This window comes from Choloepus didactylus, chromosome 9 (genome assembly GCF_015220235.1).
Source record: "Choloepus didactylus isolate mChoDid1 chromosome 9, mChoDid1.pri, whole genome shotgun sequence".
In the NCBI taxonomy this organism is placed as follows: Eukaryota; Metazoa; Chordata; class Mammalia; order Pilosa; family Megalonychidae; genus Choloepus; species Choloepus didactylus.
In genome coordinates this window covers 13,317,389-13,335,359 of record NC_051315.1, presented here as the reverse complement: position 1 = coordinate 13,335,359, position 17,971 = coordinate 13,317,389, and the positions used below count along the sequence as shown (strand labels likewise).

General features: G+C 50.0%; 1 protein-coding gene across 1 annotated transcript in view; it reads left to right on the top strand.

Moving 5' to 3' along the window:
• The first annotated feature begins 9,383 nt into the window (after positions 1-9,383).
• Positions 9,384-17,971, top strand: part of GLI2 (GLI family zinc finger 2) — a 247,706-nt gene continuing 239,118 nt past the window's right edge. The window contains 1 exon segment of the mRNA XM_037850244.1: positions 9,384-9,656. The gene's annotated coding sequence lies outside the window, so the exon portion shown is untranslated.

Genomic DNA, 17,971 nt, shown 5'->3' with positions numbered 1-17,971 from the left:
GCTAAAGAGAGTTCTGCAGGTTGAAAGGAAAGGACAGTAGATAATAGACTGAAGCCACATGAACAAATAAAGATCTCCAGTGAAGGTAATTACGGGGGTGAACATAAATGCCAGTACTATTATATTTTTGCTTCACAACTCCACTTTTTACTTCATAAGGGATCTAAAAGGCAAATGCATAAAATGTAATGATAAATCAGTAGTTTTGGACCCGTAATGTATAACATGCAATTTTTGACAAGAACTATATTAAGGTGGGGGGACGGAGGGGTATAGGAACATAGTTTGTGTATACTGTTGAAGGTAAGTTGGTATCAAAGCAAAGAAGATTGTTATAGATTTAGGATGTTAAATTTAAGCCCCATGGTAACGTCAAAGAAAATATTGGAGAATGTGCAAGCTCATAGAGACAGAAATTAGAGTACAGGTTGCTAGGGACAGGGAGCAGGGGAGATGGAAGTTAACACATCATGGGTGTGGCGTTTCTGTTTGGGGAGATGGGAAGGTTTTAGTAATGAAAGGTGGTGAGGGTAACGCAATATCATGAATGTGATTAATACATTGAACATAATGCTTGGCAATGGTTGAGATGGGAAAATTTATGTTGCATATATATTCCCACAATTTAAAAAAAGAGCACCTAAAGAGATGATGACAATTACATGCCATACATGATTTTGGACTGGAACTAATAAAAGAAAAGGCTGAAAAGGATATTATTGGTGCATATGAAAAACTTGGAATATAGACTATAAGCTTTCCATCAATGTTAAATTTCTTGAACTTGATACCTGTACTTAAGGATACTTAAGTGAACATCCTCTTCTTAGGGAATGTTCATGGAAGTACTGTGTTCAAGGAGCATGGTTTATATAACCTAATCTCAAATGTTTAGAAAATAAATAGACAGACGCAGATAGATTGATAGAATGATATGGGAGATGTGGCAAGATGTTAAAATTGGTAGATCTGGATATCTGGGGGGAGGTTTATGTTGGAGGTCTGTACCAATTTGTATGTATTATGTCCCCCAGAAAAAGCCATATTCTTAAAGGCAATCTTGTGGGGACAGACATATTGGTGTTGATTAAGTTGGAGACTTTGGATTAGGTTGTTTCCATTGAGATGTGACCCACCCAACTGTGGGGTGATAGCTCTGATTGGATAATTTCCATGGAGGTGTGGCCCCTCCCATTCAGCCTGGGCCTTGATCAGTTTACTGGAGCCCTGTAAAAGCTCAGACAGCAGGAGCTCACGGCTAGCTATAGCTGAGAGACACATTTTGAAGACAGCCTTTGGAAACTGACACTGACATTTTGGAGAACGCCATTTTGAAACGCCACCTGGGAGCAAGCAGACACCAGCCATGTGCCTTCCCAGCTAACAGAGGTTTTCTGGAGGCCATTGGCCATCCTCCAGTGAAGGTACCTGATTGTTGATGTGTTACCTTGGACACTTTATGGCCTTAAGACTGTAACTGTGAAACCAAATAAACCCCCTTTTATAAAAGCCAATCCATTTCTGGTGTTTTGCATTCCGGCAGCATTAGCAAACCAGAACAAGGACCCTGTATGGGTTCTGTATTATTTTTACAGCTGCTTGTAAAAAGTTTAGAGGAAAAAAAGGCACTTTCCTTCTCCTTGGAATTTTGAATTATGATCTTACCTCTGAATCCAATATTGCCAATGTAGCCAAGCTGGGAAGAAATGAAGTTTTCCAATTTAGAACTGGGTGAGATGTAATGGGGCTAAATGGCTTAAACAATGCAGCTGAAGAAACTAGGGAGCTGGAGTAGATTACTGTCAGGGCTGAGGGGGCTAGACAGGGTATTTATTCACTCAGTGTTCATGGAGACCCTGCCCAGTGGCAAGCATTTTCCTGTGAGCTGGAGACCAAGCTGAACTTTAACACAGTCTTCTTTTCTGAAAGTGAGTGGGGACACAGGGTGTGGGGGTGAAAACAGACTCCCAGACACTGAGCTCTCCTTGTCGATAATTGATATAAACGCTGTAAAGATGCAGGGACTGTCTCACTTTGTCTAGGGGAGTCAGCGGGAGGTATCCCAAGGGAGGTGAAGATTGAGTGGGGTTTTGAAGGATGCATAGGAGCTCTCCAGTAGAAAAGATGGTGAAAGGCCTTCCAGTAGAGGCAGCACATGTTCAATGGTATGGAAGCAGGGGAGTCACAGTGTGCTGTAAGAGAGAACTTGGACCCTGTCCTGAAGTGCCTGGCATGCAGTGCTAAAGAGTTTGGACCAGGAGACTGACCGGGTCAGGTGAAGTTTTGATGGGCCAGGGGTGGAGGGAGGATATGCTGCAGCCAGGGAAAGCAGCAGGGAGGCTACTGCAGAACTCCAGCAGTGTGTTCTTTCTGCAAACCCCAACTCTGGCCTATTTTCATTTTTTATTTTGTTTATTGAAATCAGAAAAATTGTTTATTATAAAAAAATTCAAACATTTTAAGCACAGGGAGAATAGTATAATAAAGCTCCATGAAGCATCATTCAGGATCAACAATGATTAAATCACGGCCAATCTTGTTTCGTCTCTGTCCCCACTTACTCCCTCCCAGATTATTTGGAAGCCAATCCCAGACATTATGTAATTTCATCTATAAACATTTCAATATGTATCTCTAAAACTTTCCAGCCAGGCTTCAAATATCCCCTCTTGCCTTATACTTGCCTCCCCACCCCCAGGTTGTTAGTTCAAGTTAGTGAAATTACATCTCTTCAATCTCTTTTAATTTATAGCTCCCCCTCCAACTGTTTTTTCTCTCTTACAATTTATTTGTTGAAGAAACTGTGCTGTTTGTTCTGCAGTTTCCCACTGTCTGGATTACATCTCCACAGCGATGTTTAAACTGTATCCCTGTCCCCCAAATTTCCTCTAAATTGGCAGTTAGACTTTTTAGTTTTGAAACATTTTTTCCCTGGAAGGTTAAACAAAATTACATAATGTAATTTTCAATTTTCTTCCCTTTCGGATTTTGAGGCATAACTAGAAAAGATTTTCCCACACCCAGGGTATAGTGGAATTGATCCCTGATTTCTTTTAGTGTTTGTATAAGTTTTATAATTTACATCTTAGTAATGATACATTTGGAACTGGTGTACAGTGTGAGGAATGGATCCAATTTTTCTTTTTCCATATGGCTGTCCAGTTATCCCAATCCAACTTATTAAAAAGCACATCTTTTACCAACATTTTCAGGATGCCACCTTTATCAAATTTGAAGTTTCCATACCCACGTATGTCTATTTCTGGATTTTGTATTCCATTCCATTGGTCTGTTCTTCATTTGTCAAGACCATATTGTTTTAATTCTGTTGAGGCTCTATGATATGTTTGAAGATCTGACAGGGTTGCCGTTTTTTCTTTTTCTTCAGGGATTGTTTGCTATTCTTGCTTCTTTGTTCAATTAAATTAACTTTATAATTATGAACTTATCTAGCCCCCCCCCTCAAATGACTGTATTTATTTGGAGTGCAGTAATTTTTTTCTAACTTTTTATTGTGGTAACATTTATACAACCCAAGATTTCCCATTTCATCCACTTTCAAGTATACAATTCAGTGGTATTAATTGCATTCACAATGTTGTGTGCCCATCACCACCATCCACTTCCTGGATAACTAATTCCTTGGTGACATTGTCTTCTTTTCCAAGAACATATATCCTTCCATTTGCTCAAGCCTGTATCTTTCAGTAGTGTTTCACGGTTTTTTTCTCATTGTGGTTTTCAGTAGTTGTCTCACAGTTTTTCAGTGGTGTTTCATAGGTTTTGGCATTTCCTTTTGCATTTAAGCTCAGATGATGTGTGTTTTCTTTTTCCATCATTGGGGTCTTCTCTTCCACTTTATCTGCTACCTGTTTTTTTCCTCATTTATATGAAAATGATCACTTTGTCAGTCATTTTCTCTTCCACTTTATCTTCTACCTGTTTTCTTCCTTATTTATATGAAAATGATCACTCTGTCGGTCATTTTCTTGGAGGACTTGCTATCCAATGCCCCCGTGTGGGCTAGCCTCAGCCACTGCTGGGCTCCAGCTTCAGTGAACATGTGATCTGTCTTCTCTTTGCCTTCTTGCGCTTGCCACCCTGCAAACTGACAGGAGGCAGCCGCCAAGCTGCTCTTTCTTTCGTCCATTAATTCAAAGACAATTAGGCCTGAATTTTCTCCTTTGACCTTTGGCAAACTGAGGCTCACCAAGGAACCCAGGCACAAAACAAACCTCTGACACCTAACATTTATAAAGACAAGTCGAGCTGTTAATGATGGATAACAACAGAGGAGGTGCTTTTTGCATGAAGTCTACCAGTGATTTTCCCGTCATCTTCCTTCTGCTGGAGACAACTGGAGAGGATGAACCCCAAGAAAGTGAAGGCTGTGCTGGACATGGGCCAGCTCACACACCGGCTCTCCATTGCTTCCCAGGAGCCCTCAAATAGAGTGGACCTATTGAGAGAAATCTGATACACTGCTAATGGGCAGGGAGTGGCTACCCTTGAATTCAGTGTGTAGGTCAGTCCAGTATCTGACAATAATCGAATTGCATTTTATTGAAAGTCTTTAATGATGTCTTTTTAAATTGCCTGGAAATAAAGTCTCTCATTGCTTTGTGATGGGTGAGGTCTATTGATGCGTCTTAGCATCACTGGTGGCTGTAAGATGATGCTGTCTTTGTCAGTTTGGTTAAGAAAACCACAATGTATTGGAGAAAAGTTCTAGGGTGGGCTGGCCCTGGAGCGGGAAACTGGGCCTGACAAACACCCACTCTACCTCTAAGCTGGCTGATTTGGCCTCTTACAGTAGTCTCGGGGCTGCTGTGTCCTCTGCACGCCCACTGCCCTGCCCTCCCCTTCCCCATGGCTGCATGGGTCCCTTCCTTTCCCTGCCCCTGGGAGCCTCCTTCACAGCACTTACCCCACCCAGCCAGGGTACTAGAGGATGGAGGGAAGGGTGAGGGCTAAACATCATTCACTTTTTCTTTCTAAAGTGCAAGGTATGTGCTAAGAGTTCAATGATCATGAATGAATGAATGAATCAAAGAATTTGGTCGTCCTGAGCAGCCCTTAAGGGGAAAAGGCTTTTTCCTGGTTGCTTCTGTGAGGAGGGGCCCTGACATCTCCAACTTTGCACAAATCCCAAGTGTGTCTTTACAGTGCTTTATACCTGTACCATACTAAGGGCTGAAGATTTGGGCTGCAAAGTAGAAATGCTTGTTGGTCCTTGATTGCCTGGCGTCCTCCATATGTCCTCGTTCCCCCAGGAGTGACCCTCAGGGGGCATCCTTACATTCCTTACTCCTCGTACTTGAGCCTGCTCTTTGGAAACGATCTGGGAAACTTCCTCTCAGTGGTAAGGAGTGCGGCCCTAGAAAGGCTTTGAGTTACCCTTCCCAGCTGTATTTACATTGTAATAACAGACATAGCTTTAAGCCATCTTACAGCGTTCCCCATCTGAGAGGCGGAGACAGGGGCAAGGATGTTAGGGGTGTGTGGGGGGCCCTGAAAGAATACCACCTGATCTATCCACTTTAGGGATTGGCCCCCATCCTGGGTCTGGCTCCAGGACCTGGCTGAAGCTGTGAAGGTGCCCCCCACCTCTGGCCACTGACCAGCTGTTTTGTCTACCTTATTTAGGGTGGGGTCTGAAAGCCCAGCTCCTCCCAGCCACAGCCCACTCCCACTTGGTGTGTCCTTGTGTGGCCACATTTGTGTCTCTCTCAGTGAGTCTGAGGGGAGAAGGCCCTGGAAGACAGAGGCAGAGTTTGGAGTGCTGCAGCTGCAAGCCAAGGAGCGCTGAGGATGGCCGACACCGCCAGAAGCTGGAGGAGGCCCAGAAGAGCTGACACTCTCGCAGCTCTGGAGACTGGAAATCTGAAATCAAGAGTGTTTCTCCCCTCTGTGTCTCTAAATCTGGATCTCTTCTCCTAGGGACACCAGTCATATTGGATCATGGGCCTCCCTACTCCACAGGATGACTTCATCTTGACCAATTCCATCTGCAATGACCCTTTTCTCCAATAAGGTCCCATTCTAAGGTACCAAGGATTAGAACTTCAGTCTATCTTTTGTGGGGTCACAGTTTCCCCCATAGGAGAAGGCCATCTTGGGTTCTACTTTCTAGTCTCCAGGTAGCTCCAGCAGACTGTGTTTTCGGAAAATTGCCACTGCAATATTTCTGCTCCCACATACTCTTTTGGAATTATGCCAGTCCTCTTCAAGAAGTGCCTTGAACCCGGGCAGGACTTCAGGACTGCCTCGATGACTAAAAGATGGCTGTAGTGATGCTGTGGGCTTCCGTCTGGCCATCCCTTGTTATGCTCACTCTCGGGACGCAGCCACCATGCTCTGAAGAAGCCCCACTAGTTCAAGCAGAGAGACCACATGGAGAGGTTCAGATGGAAAGCGGCTGAGGCCACCAGCCACCAGCCAGCATCAGCCACCAGAGGTACGAGCGGGCTGTGGCCTTCGAGTCTTTTAGCGGGGGCCCCAGTCACCATGGAGCAGAGACAAGCTATGCCTCAGCTCTGCCCTGTCCAAAATCCTGACCCACAGAATCTGCAAGCACAGGAAATGGTTGTTTCACTCCATGGAGGTAGGGGGCAAGTTTTCACACCACCTTAGTAACTAGTAATCGCAACTCTGTCTTTAGGCCTGGATTTTCTCCTCAGTCAATCCCATTGAACAGGAGAGAAGGAAGACCTGATGCATCACTTCCTCCTCTCCTTTCTCATCCCTTATTCCTTATTCCCATCAGTGAAAACCTTGGTTTCTCCCAGAAGGTCTTCTCCACCCCCCGCCCTCCATGCTAGATCAGGGCTCCAGTCTCTGAGTACCATGTATTTTTCTCTTCACCCAGTTTGTAATTGTAGATTTACTTGCGTGCATGTTAATGGAACATATGCTCCATGTGGGCAAGGAGCTCATCAGACTCACCCAGGGTGGGCTGGGACCCCCAGCACAGCACCCCGGCACACAGAAAGCTGCTGACTGAAGGGCACACGTGCAGTGACTAGATCTGAGCCCATGTGAGGGCTTCCTCTGCTCCAGCAATTCGCCTGCACTCCAGACCTTCTGTTTGTTGCTTTTTTCTACGCCAAAACTTCTGACCTTCTAGAGATGAAAGCTGTGGTGTCTCCAGTGTCTCCTCAAACCAAAAACATCCTGGCTTCATCTCAACAGCCACCTTCTTGCCAAAATAAGCCGGGAAAGGTTATGCGAGTGCCTGGATTCCAGCAGGAGTGGAGCCGGGCTGCGAAGGAAAACAGAGAAAAAGGAAATAGCCAAAATGTTGATTTGTTTAAACTTCTTCACAAACTTTGCAACACAAGGAGACCCACAGAGACAAGCTTGTAACGGAGTGATCAGCCGAGGCAGCCGATATTCCAGCAACAAGAAATGATGCCCCACATTTCTTGGGAGTGGGTATGAATAGGGTCATTAAAATATGGCCAAGGAGGGGAGGGAGAGTTTACTTTTTCTGTCTCCTTAGAGCCTCTGTTCTGAAACCTCAGCAGGAATTTGAACAAATAGTGCAGAGGAATCCGATCATATTTAAAGAAAAAGCCCCTTTCAAACATCTCTCGCCCTTAAATATATTTTCCTCTGCAAGTTTCCCTTTTTAAAAACACTGCAGTTTTGCATTTTTTTCCCCCCATCTGGAGAGCCTATTTGAGAAAAACAATTGGTGCCAAATTGTTCTAATATTGTTCTGCATGTTTTTTTTTTTCTCCTGATCAGGAAGAAACTTGCTCCTCTGATGTAAATGAAATGTAAGAAGGGAATATAGGAGGGGAATAGGGAAAGAACATCATAAAAGCCACCCCTTTGATTTAAAATATATGTCCATACAGGCAGAGGAGGGTGGCATATATGGCAAGAGCTACCAACAAGAAGAGATTAATTACATCTGTGAAATGGGTGTGTGAAGGTCATATCCCACAGGGAAGGTAAAATCGGGTGTCCTTGCCTTCCAGACAAAAAAAGAAGCACAAAGAAGAGATGTTCCCCACCTTCAACAAGAATTCATTGGAACTAGGGGTACAGCCCACCAAATCCCACGGGAGGATGGCGGTCGAGTGGTCTGACCTTGGACAAATCACTTAACCTCTTTAAGCCTCAGTCCTGTCACTTGTAAAATGGGGATGAAAGAAGCTTCCTGACAGACTTGTGAGGATTAAATAATAGAAAGGAGATATAACACCGTCGCCTAGCACATGGTGCTCCACAAACGTTAGGAAGAAAAATAATGGGGTACTCTTTGGGTGAGCCCGGAGGGGGCAGTAGCTCCCCCACCCCCGCAACCCCAACAACCCCCCAGCTTCTCCAAACTCGGAAACTCCGGGCTGTGGCGCGGCTTGAGGGCTCACTGCCTGTCACCGAGTTTGTTTAAGCAACTTCTTTCACACACACACCCCCACACTCTTTGGCCCGCAAGCTCGGTGAGGTTTTTTCTTCTTCCTCTGTTGTTGTCGGGTTCTGATTACTTCCATCTGGCTGCAGCAGCTCGAGTGGAGTCTCTTAAACAAAACAAAACAAAACAAAAACCCTCCCTGCAACACACACATGCACCAAACCGAGACGGCTGCTCCGCTTCTCGCAGACTTGCGCTCAGATGACACCGTGTGCGAGCCGCGGCGGGGGACGCGGACAAGACCCCCGACACCTGCGCGCGCCGCCCTCCGCCCCCGGCCCGACCGCGAAAGGAGGGGTCCGCGCGGAGCCAGAGCCCCCTCCGGCCACTCCCGGGCCCGGCTTCCGCCGCGGCGCCCGGAGAAGCAAGGGCGCAGGGAACGGCGACCCGGGCATCTTTCGGAAGAGGGGGAAGAGGGAGGTGGGAAGCGTGGAGGGGGGCCGTGTGGATTTCGGAGATTGAAAACAGAGCAGTTTCGACTCTCAGCTCCGGAGCTCATCTGACTTGAGTTAGCGACCCCTCTCCCAAGACCCCTCACCCCCCTACCCGGCGCCGTAAAAAAAAAAAAAAAGTATTGGAGGCGGCGCGTTCTTTAGTTCCCTGCTCGAACTTTTTCCGTAAGCGTTCTTTCTTTGCTCAGAGCTGGGGAGGGAGGAGAAGACTCTCCGCCGGCCCCTCCTCCTGTCCGGGTCCCGTCGGGTTCCCGGGGGCCGGGGTGCGGGAGCCGGGGGCGCGCGCGCGGGCGGGGGCGCGCGCGGTGTGTGGCGCCCGGGTGTGCTCGCGCCGTGCGCGCGGGGGCGCTGCGCCGTCCGGCAGCGCTGATGGATTGCAGAAGCTCCCGGGCGAGCCAGCCAAGGCGGCGCGGCTCCGCGGACTTTTTTTCAAACTCCCATCAATGAGACTTCGAGGAGGAGCAGAAGGCGGCGGCGGCGGCGGCGGACGCGGAGAAAGGCGAGGAGGAGCCGGCGGAGGCAGAGGGAGGCGCGCGGACGGCGAGGCGCGTCGGAGCCCGCGGGAGCTGCCTGATCGCCGGCGGTAGGGACTGCCTGGCCCCCGCCCGCCTGCCCCTGTGGTCCCCTCCCTCACTCTGCGCGCCCCGCCCCGGCCGGCAGCCCCGGCAGACGGCAGCCCGCGGCGGGTCGCCGTGCCAGCCAAGTTGGGATGGGGTCCCGCAGCCGCCGCCCGGCGCCCGAGAGGCCACCTGCGTGCTAGAGGCAAACTTTTGTCTCCCTCGGTAAAGTTGCATTGGCCTTTTCCTTTCTTTTCTTGGCGAAGCGCCCCAGGCCCTGGCCAAGCCCGCGCCGACCGGGATGCTGTGCCGTCTCGGGGGGTTCGCTCGGCCGGGTACCGGCGCCACGGCGCGGGAATCGGGGCTCCGGGCTCAGGGTCCGGGCATCCGGAGCTGGGGCGGCCCCGCTTCGGGCTCTGGCCAAACCGGGCGCGGGGCGTAAGGGGGATCCTGGGGCTTGGAACTCGTGGCCCGGGGGAGGGTATTGCCTCTCCCCACCTCCACCCCGGGGAGAGAGCCTCCCTTTTCCGAGTACACAGCCCGGCCCGGCTCCCGCACCGTCGCGGCTTCGCCCGAATCCCTGCCGGGCTGAGTGGGCTGGCTTTTGAGGGGGTTGGGAGTGGCAGTGGGGTGGGATCGGAGGCCAGGATGCTTCGAGGCTCACTGAGGTGGGCAGTGGGACCGCGTCTACGCGGAGCGTGCAGTGTGCTGAGGGGCTGCAGCCAGCCGCTTGGGAACTTTTAACTCCACTTTGCCGCGCTCCCCACCCCGGAGCCCTGCCTTTCTTTCTTGCTCGCTCTTCCTCCCCCTCGCTGGGCCCTGCCGCCCCCTCCCCCTTGGCTGGGCTCTCCTCCGGCCTCCCTCCTTCTCTCTCTCCTCCTCCTCCTTCCCTGCCCTCCGCCCCGAGATCCGCTTGACTTCCCGAAGGGATCCACACTTAATCCTCGCCGGGTCCACCGGTCCCGCCACCCCTCACTCTCATCCCCGCCCCCCACTTTTTGTCCTCCCCCCCCCCGGGAGGGGAAATCTCTCAACAAGTATATTTGCTGAGGAATTTGAAAAATCCACTACTGCAACTTGATCTGTGTGTGATGGATGGGGAGAGGCGCGGAGAGAGTTGGGCGCCAATCCTATTAAGGGTTTAGAAAGGGGAAGAGTTTTCCCCCGAGCCGGCCGGGCGGGGTAGGTGAGGGGGGCAAGGGTGGGGGAGAGGGAGCGTGTGCTTGCGTGTGTGAGTGTGAGCGCGGCGGGCGGGCTGCGGGGGTGCGCAGAGGGCGGGCAGCTGGAAGTCGACCCAACTCGGCGCCTTTTCTGTCCGGCTGTAATTGCTGTCATTGCCTAGGAAACCCGACTTTTTACAGCGCGAGAAGCTGGGATGGAGCCCGCGCTGCTCACCCCCGGCCGCCGAGGGTCCCCGGAGGGTGCCCCCAACCCCTGACTCTTCTTTCTCTTTTGTATAATTTGTGTGTGTGTGTGTGTGTGTGTGTGTGTGTGTGTGTGTGTGTGTGTCTCCGTCGGTCCCCCAGCTGGAAAGTGGACCATCCCCTAGAGTCTGGGCCCCGGCCTGGTGTGCCCCGCGCGCCCCTCCTTCCTCCCCAGCCAGGGCATCCCGCTCGGTGCGCGCCTTCTGTGTCCCGGGCTCCCCGCCCCGCCGCCCTCGCCGGGCGTGCGAAGGTTTAATCCCGACAGCTTCAGATAAAGGGAGCAGTTGTAAAACGCTCATATGCTGTTTGCCGATGAGGCTCTGGGGGATGTTGGAGAATTTGAAAGTAAACGTTTCCCTCGCAAGCGGCATAAAATAGTGTTTAAACAAATATTGTATTGGCATGCTCAGGGGGCGCGGTGCCAAAAAGTAAAGTAAATAAACTGTGAAATCCAAAATATACAGCAGTGGAAAGCGGCGGAATGGGCGGACTTGTCAGGAGTCTGCCCATGACAACTGTTTGTTCTAGCCAGCTCACCTCCAGGCCCCCTCCCCGTCATTTCCTTACCTTTGCTAGGGATTTTCCTCTCCCGGCTTCCCAGGGCCTGGGAGCGGCTTTGCAGTCCGGAGGAAACCCTTTGTGTGGCTACCTGGACCCATTCCCCAGCGGAGGGAAGGGCCCCCTGCTTATGCCTGGAAGGTTTGAGCTTTGAGGTTCTGTAGGATTTTCCCAGCTTCTGCTGTGTTCTGAGATGGTAATTCGAATCTAGAATCCAGGCCACGCAGAAGCCACTTCTCCAAGTCCTCCTCCTTGCCTCTCTTTCTTCCTTCATCTTCCTTGCTTTCGTTTTCCTAGACTTGCTGCTTCTCCTTCCCATGCCGCAAGGTTACAGGAAATTGTGGAGATGTTCCCTCCCAGCCGTATGGAAATTATTCCGTATTAAATTCCACTCAAGCCCAGCCGTATGGAAAGTTGTCACTGGTCTGATGAGTTTCGAGGTTAATTATATTTTGCAAAATTTAGGGCGGTTTTGTGTTTCCCCTCTGCGGTGAGAAATATGCCAAGTTCATGAAGTTACTTAGTAATGGGGGTAGGGGTGGTAAACTAACACAAGGAAGATTGCTGCCGAAGGAAGGAGCTCACCTGCCAAGGATGTAGCCCTCAGGTCCTGCCTCTGTGTTCCCAACAGTCTTTTTTCAGATACCACCTGTGAGAGGAAGAAAGACACTCCAAAAAAACACTTTGGTGGCTGCGCTCACCAAGGAAGGCGGTGATTGCCGTACCATCTATTAAGGGATGTTTTTATACTCCACGGGACTTGATTTGAATTTGCACAGGGTCCAGACTCCTTCAGCAAAGACCCCTGGGGCTGCTGCCAAACACAGTGACGTCCTCTGGGATGGCCATGGCCTTGGAGGGGCCTCTTGACTGGGCCCATGCTGGAGCGTGTGTGGAGTTGGCAGAGGCCTTCTGGCTGGGTGGCCTTAGAGTGGAGGGCCACTCCATTTTCTTAGGGACGTTCAGGTCCACTTTCTTGGGAGGGGAAACCCTTTTATAGTTGCCTGGTCGGGAGATGGGGCTGTGGGGCTGCTGGTCAGTGGCTCATCGCCTGGCTTCGGGGGTCTTAGGGACTGTGTACTGTAGCTGGCTTGTTTGCTCTGCAGACTGAAAAATACACAAATACTTCACGCTTTTTGTACTCCCACAAGTGCCCTGTACACAGTGCAGCCCCCGGAGCTGGATTAGCAAAGCCGGGGATCCTGCAGGCAGCAACCCTGAGATACCACCTCTCCTCCCCCACCCCATTAGGGGAAAACTTCACCTCACATTCTCTTTAAATGAGACAAGAGGTTATCCTGTGCACTCTGAAAGCCTATCAGCCCCAACACCCAGCTGGCTTGTTAAAAGTTCCTGCTCCAGTCCTAGGTCCTTGTGTGCTTAGGGGTTTGGGTCAGCTAAAGTGTGTGTTCAGCAGGGTTTCCTTTCCTCTGAGTGGTGCTTGAAGAAGATGGAGCAAACAAGCTTTGCTTCTTGAGGCTGGGGGTGGGTGAGTGGGGTTCTACCTGTTCAGGGCCTCTGGTCCCAGGTGCACGATAGAAGGCCCCTTTGGACCTCACTGACGACAGCTGCAGCTGCTCCTCCTGGTCCTGGCACTTTGGAAAGGAACCCCAAGGAAACAGGCCCCCTCCTTCCCCCTTCTTCTTTTCAGTAAGTTTCAGAGGCATGCACAGATGAAACACGTAAAGAATGCCAAAGAGAAACTATTCTCAGATGCCAGAAAATTCGGAGAGGCGAGCAAGGTGATTGTACCAACAGGCAGAAAGTGCAGCATTTTCAGTGAATAGGGCTCTCTCACTTCTAAAGAACGCGGGGAGAGAAGGCTGCCCTGTTGCTGTTCTGTCAGGCCTGTTAAAAGAAGAGCTGGGGAGAGGGTCATCAGGCGGTGACATTTGATTGTGTCCTTTGGTAGAAAAGCAACACCTTCATGGTTTTGAAATAAACACAGAACGCCGGCTTTAGTATTAGTCGTTTTCTGTAAGTTGAGTGTTTGCCGTGGAATACAAAGAATTTTTAAAAACAAATCAATGACTTTGTTTTGAAATTTTGCAGTTGACAAAAGCATCTCTCATGTACAGAACTATATCAAAAACCCTGAGAAAATGCACCTTTGATACACAGCATGCTTTCTACATGTTCTGTATCTCATTTTCCACAATTCTTTCATCCCCCAAACCTTTAATGATTCCGTTTGTGTCCTGATTCTAGTCTCTTACAACACACACGTACGGGGGAAAAAAACTCAGCTAAGTTGTGGCCAAACGGTACATATTAAACCATTTTTTGAGATTTTAATTGGCATCGAATAAGTGCATGTCGTTTTGTGTGTGTGCATGTGTGTTGTTAAGGAGAAAACCAGGTTGCTGGGAAGTGTGTTTTAACTGTGATTGCCCCGTTTCAGTCATTAGCATAAGAAAAAAGTTTTAGTGCATTTACTGTTGTCTTGAATGAGGAGTCTCAGCCAAGGAAAGCCGCAGAGGGGCGACGGTCCGTTGAGATTCTTCAGCAGCCCCAGCTCGTCATCTGCCCCTGAAATCTGTGATCGGATATCACTTTTATCTCGCTTTTCCATTCGTACGTATCCCAGAACGTGGCCTTTTTCACACGTTCACTTTTGTCAAGGTTTATTGATTATGTTTTCTTCTCCACAAATCTGTGGAAAATTTAATGAACCAAAAACAGCAGTGAAATGAAGGGGACTTTTTATTCATTAGCACTGGACTGATTTTCCCCCTTTTCGGCTGAGGGCCCCTGGCCTCCCGCGAGGGAGCTGGCGGAGAAGGGCGGGCGGCCCGCTGCAGGCCTGGGGCCCGTGGCCTGGACGGCCGAGGCCGGGCATCCCAGGCCTGTGGCCTCACCGCGGGCCGGCCCTGGGCTGGGCCTGGACAGTGCGGTCGGCTGCCGGCGACTCCCATCCCAAGTGAGCGTCAGAAGCTGATCTGGGTGGCTGTTCCGGGCAAGCCCGTGTGCACTGCCGACCCCTGTCCTCCAGGGTTCAGGGGGTTGGGGGGTGTGGTGGAGGTAGGGGGATATTTGTGTTCACCAACCTTGCAAATCACTTAAACATCTGGGCCTTCCCGGGGACTCACAGTTAAGTGAGTCCAGACCCAGCTCTCAAACCTGTAATTTAGCAAAGACCTGGTGATTACGCTTTGCTGACTCGGCTGGGTTCTCTCTATGAAATAGGGTGAACTTTTGCTCTTTCCAGAGGCTTCCTGGGCAGCCTGGAGTACAGTTCTATTGTACATGTCTGCCTGTCTGTCCCCCCGCCCCCATCCTTCTCTCTCCCTTCATCTCTTTCCCCCTTTCTTCTCTCTCCTCTCCCTCTCTCCTCTTTTTCCTTACTTTCCTTTCTCTCTTCTTCTTCTTTCCTTTCGTTCCTTTCTCTCTCCCCTTCTCCCTGTCTTTTTCCCCTTCTTTCCCCTCCTCTCCCTCTTCCCTGCCTCCTCTATCTCTGTCCCCCCTCCTTTCTTTTCTTTCCTTTCTCTCCCCTCCTCTGTCTCCACTCTCCTGTATCAGTCGCTTGTCTCCCTCTGCTTTCCTCTCCTTCCTTTTGTATCTTTTTCTTTCTCTCCTCTCTGCTTTCCGTTTCCTTTTTCTTCCCCTCTCCCCCTTCTCCCTTCTCCGTCCCGCCTAGGGCTTGCGCCGAGAGGCCGCGGGGAGGCCGCGTGGCCGGGCTGTGCCGACCGTGCCCGCGGCCGGGGAACACCCGGTGCCGGCAGCGCCCCGGCCCCCACCTGCCCGCCGGCTCGGGTTGCGGCGCGCGAACAAAGCCCGCATTGTCAGCGCCGCGCACCGGCCGTCTCCGGCCAGCGGCTGGAGGCCCGACCCTGCTCGCGGCCAGATCCGCCTCGGCCCGCGCCACCGCCTTTGTGGCCGCGGAGTGGGAGCCCGGGTGTCTGGGCCCCGGTGCGCGCGCGGGGCAGCCTCCAGCCCGAGCGCGGCGCCTTTTCCAGAAGCTGCCTTCCCCCCTCCTCGCTTCCAAATGGCGCGCCCTCCTCCCCCCTGCCCTGAGAAGGGAATCTAGTTTGGGTTTACAGTTTGCAGAGCGAGTGTGAGAATTTCAAGCTAGCCACGAGAGCGAGCGAGAGGGGGCTCACATTACCAAACTTTTGGTGGTGGCTGAAACCTTTTCTTTAAGGCATCTGCAAAACTCTCAGAGCCGCGAAAGCCTCCTTCTGCCCGGTCCCCACTCCAGAATCGGGAAAGGAAGGGTGGCCAGTGCAAATACCTCCCCTCCCCATCCCCACCCCCATGCTCTTGACCTGTAAGGAGTCTAGACCTTTTAGCGCTCAGAAAAAGAAAGATTTCGGGATGCCCAGGATGTCAAAAGAGCATCCGTCCTGGGACTAAGTGATCCCACTGTCAGCAGATGCTTAGCAGTGCTGCTTTGTGCGGTGGACAATGCTGTAAGTCAGCCCGACTTTGGAGCCACATTTGTAAGGGCCACTCAAGCACCCTCATGCTAAGTTGAATTGATTGAAGTTTAATGGTGGTTAGTGGGGATGGATGGTAATGATTTTCCTGCCTATCTTTGGCATACTTGACGTTAATAACTGCAGTGTGAAGTGTGTACCCGCGCAGAGAGCCTGCCACACACGTGAGGCAAGGAGCATTATTCACTTTCCGAGATGCCAGCCCTACGCCTCCTTCCGCTCCTCAAATCGTTTTCCTTCCCACCATAATTCAGTTGTTGGGATGATTTTTAAAAAAAATAAAAAAAAAAGAAAGGTGGAAAGAGAGAAATCTTTCTGCATTGAGCACGTACATCATGTCAACATAATTTTGAGCTCATGATTTTTTTCAGTTCCGACATAAATCAGCATCTAATATACAGAATGTGATGAATTTGTTTTAGCTGCCATGATGAATTAATGTTACGCAAATAGAAGCTTTGCAGGTGAAATGATTTACTTAATAATTTCGACTTCTAATATTTAAGCTCATTCATTTTGTGGGGAGTTAAAAAAAACAAGCCCATAATTTTAAACCTGAGATGGGGAGATTAGTATGCATGTGTTTGTGGCATAGGCAGGCCTTGATGACCAGAAAATAGCTCTTGATTTGTTGATTCTTTCCTTGGGAATCTACAGTTCACCAAGCAGTGTTCAAGGAGCAGGGAATAGGAGACCAATAGTTTCATTTTTGAGGGGAAGACACAGCAATGCATTGAAATAATTCCAGCCTGACCATTAAAGTATAGCATGTCCCAAGGGACTGATCTAACTGGAAGGCTTCCCGTTTGAACTGGTCTTTAAGGATGACTATGATGGAGCAAAGCGGCTCTGATGCCCACCCGCTATCCCCACCATTATCTTCATCACTTGCTAGTTAAGACCAGCAGATCCTTAAGATTGGGTCATTACATATTAGCCTTTGAAGATTGGAATGATGTAGAAAGTTGGGCCACAGGAACCCCCCCTAACCTCTAGGAAGAGTTTCTTAGATATATTATCTTTTTCCCTGGATAAAGGGTCCTTTTCCCCTGGAAAAAAGTTTAGGAAGAGAATAGTGATGAGCATGATGGGCGGATTCACCACAGAGAGAAATTAGCCCGCACCTTTTCGGGTTGCCATTAGGGAGAGTGAGACTCAACCACTGTGGTGTTTTGGAGTCGTATGTATCCCAGAAAAACATGTTTTTAAGCTTGATCCATTCTTGTGGGTGTGAACCCATTGTAAGTAGGACCTTTTGATGAGGTTACTTCAGGTAAGGTGTGGTCCACCTCCATCAGGATGCGTCTTAATCCTATTACTGGAGTCCTTTATAAGCAGAATGAAATTCAGACAGAGAGAAAGTCACGGGAAGCAAGAAGCTGAAGGTCAGTGGAACCTGGAAGAGAATGGAGAGGCCGCAATATTCATTGCCATGTGACAGAGGAGCCCAGGACCAAGGATAACCTGCAGGTAGCCCCAGAACGTCACCTTCGTGACGCCTTGATGTGGACTTTTTCCTAGCCTCAAAAGCATGAGCTAATAAATTCCCATTGTTTAAGCTGGACCCATCACATGGTATTTGCTTGAGTAGACAGGGAAACTAAAACAATCACTCAATAGCTGGGTGACTCTGTGCAGGTCGCTTTGCCTCTCTGGAAGGAGGGTCTTGGAAAATGTGACTCTTTCAGTTTTCCAGCTGCAAAATCCTTGGAGCCAGCACATGCAGCCGTCTCTGGGTGGGAGAATGGGAGTCTGGAGAATGTGGTGGGGGGGGTGGGGGAGCTTTTTCATTGCCTCCTACTTTTGGGGATAGTGCAGTGCAGATGTCTCTTGAGTTTTATGCCCTGTCTAGCAGCTACAGCGCTCAGGGGAGCATGGTCATGGGGGATGGACTTGAGGACATCGTGGGGGTGGGGAGTGGCCTTCTCAGATTTTACTGAAGGCTAAAGAAAAACGAAGGAAGGATTGACGCATAAATATGTCTCGATCTCTGAGGATAAACGTAGAGTTTTGACTTCATTTCTCAAAAAATTGAGGTCAGTGCGGTCTGATGACAGGTTGAAGGCACATCAGTCAGGCAATTCTGCAGACATCGGTGGGTTGTGGTCTCGTGATACATGGT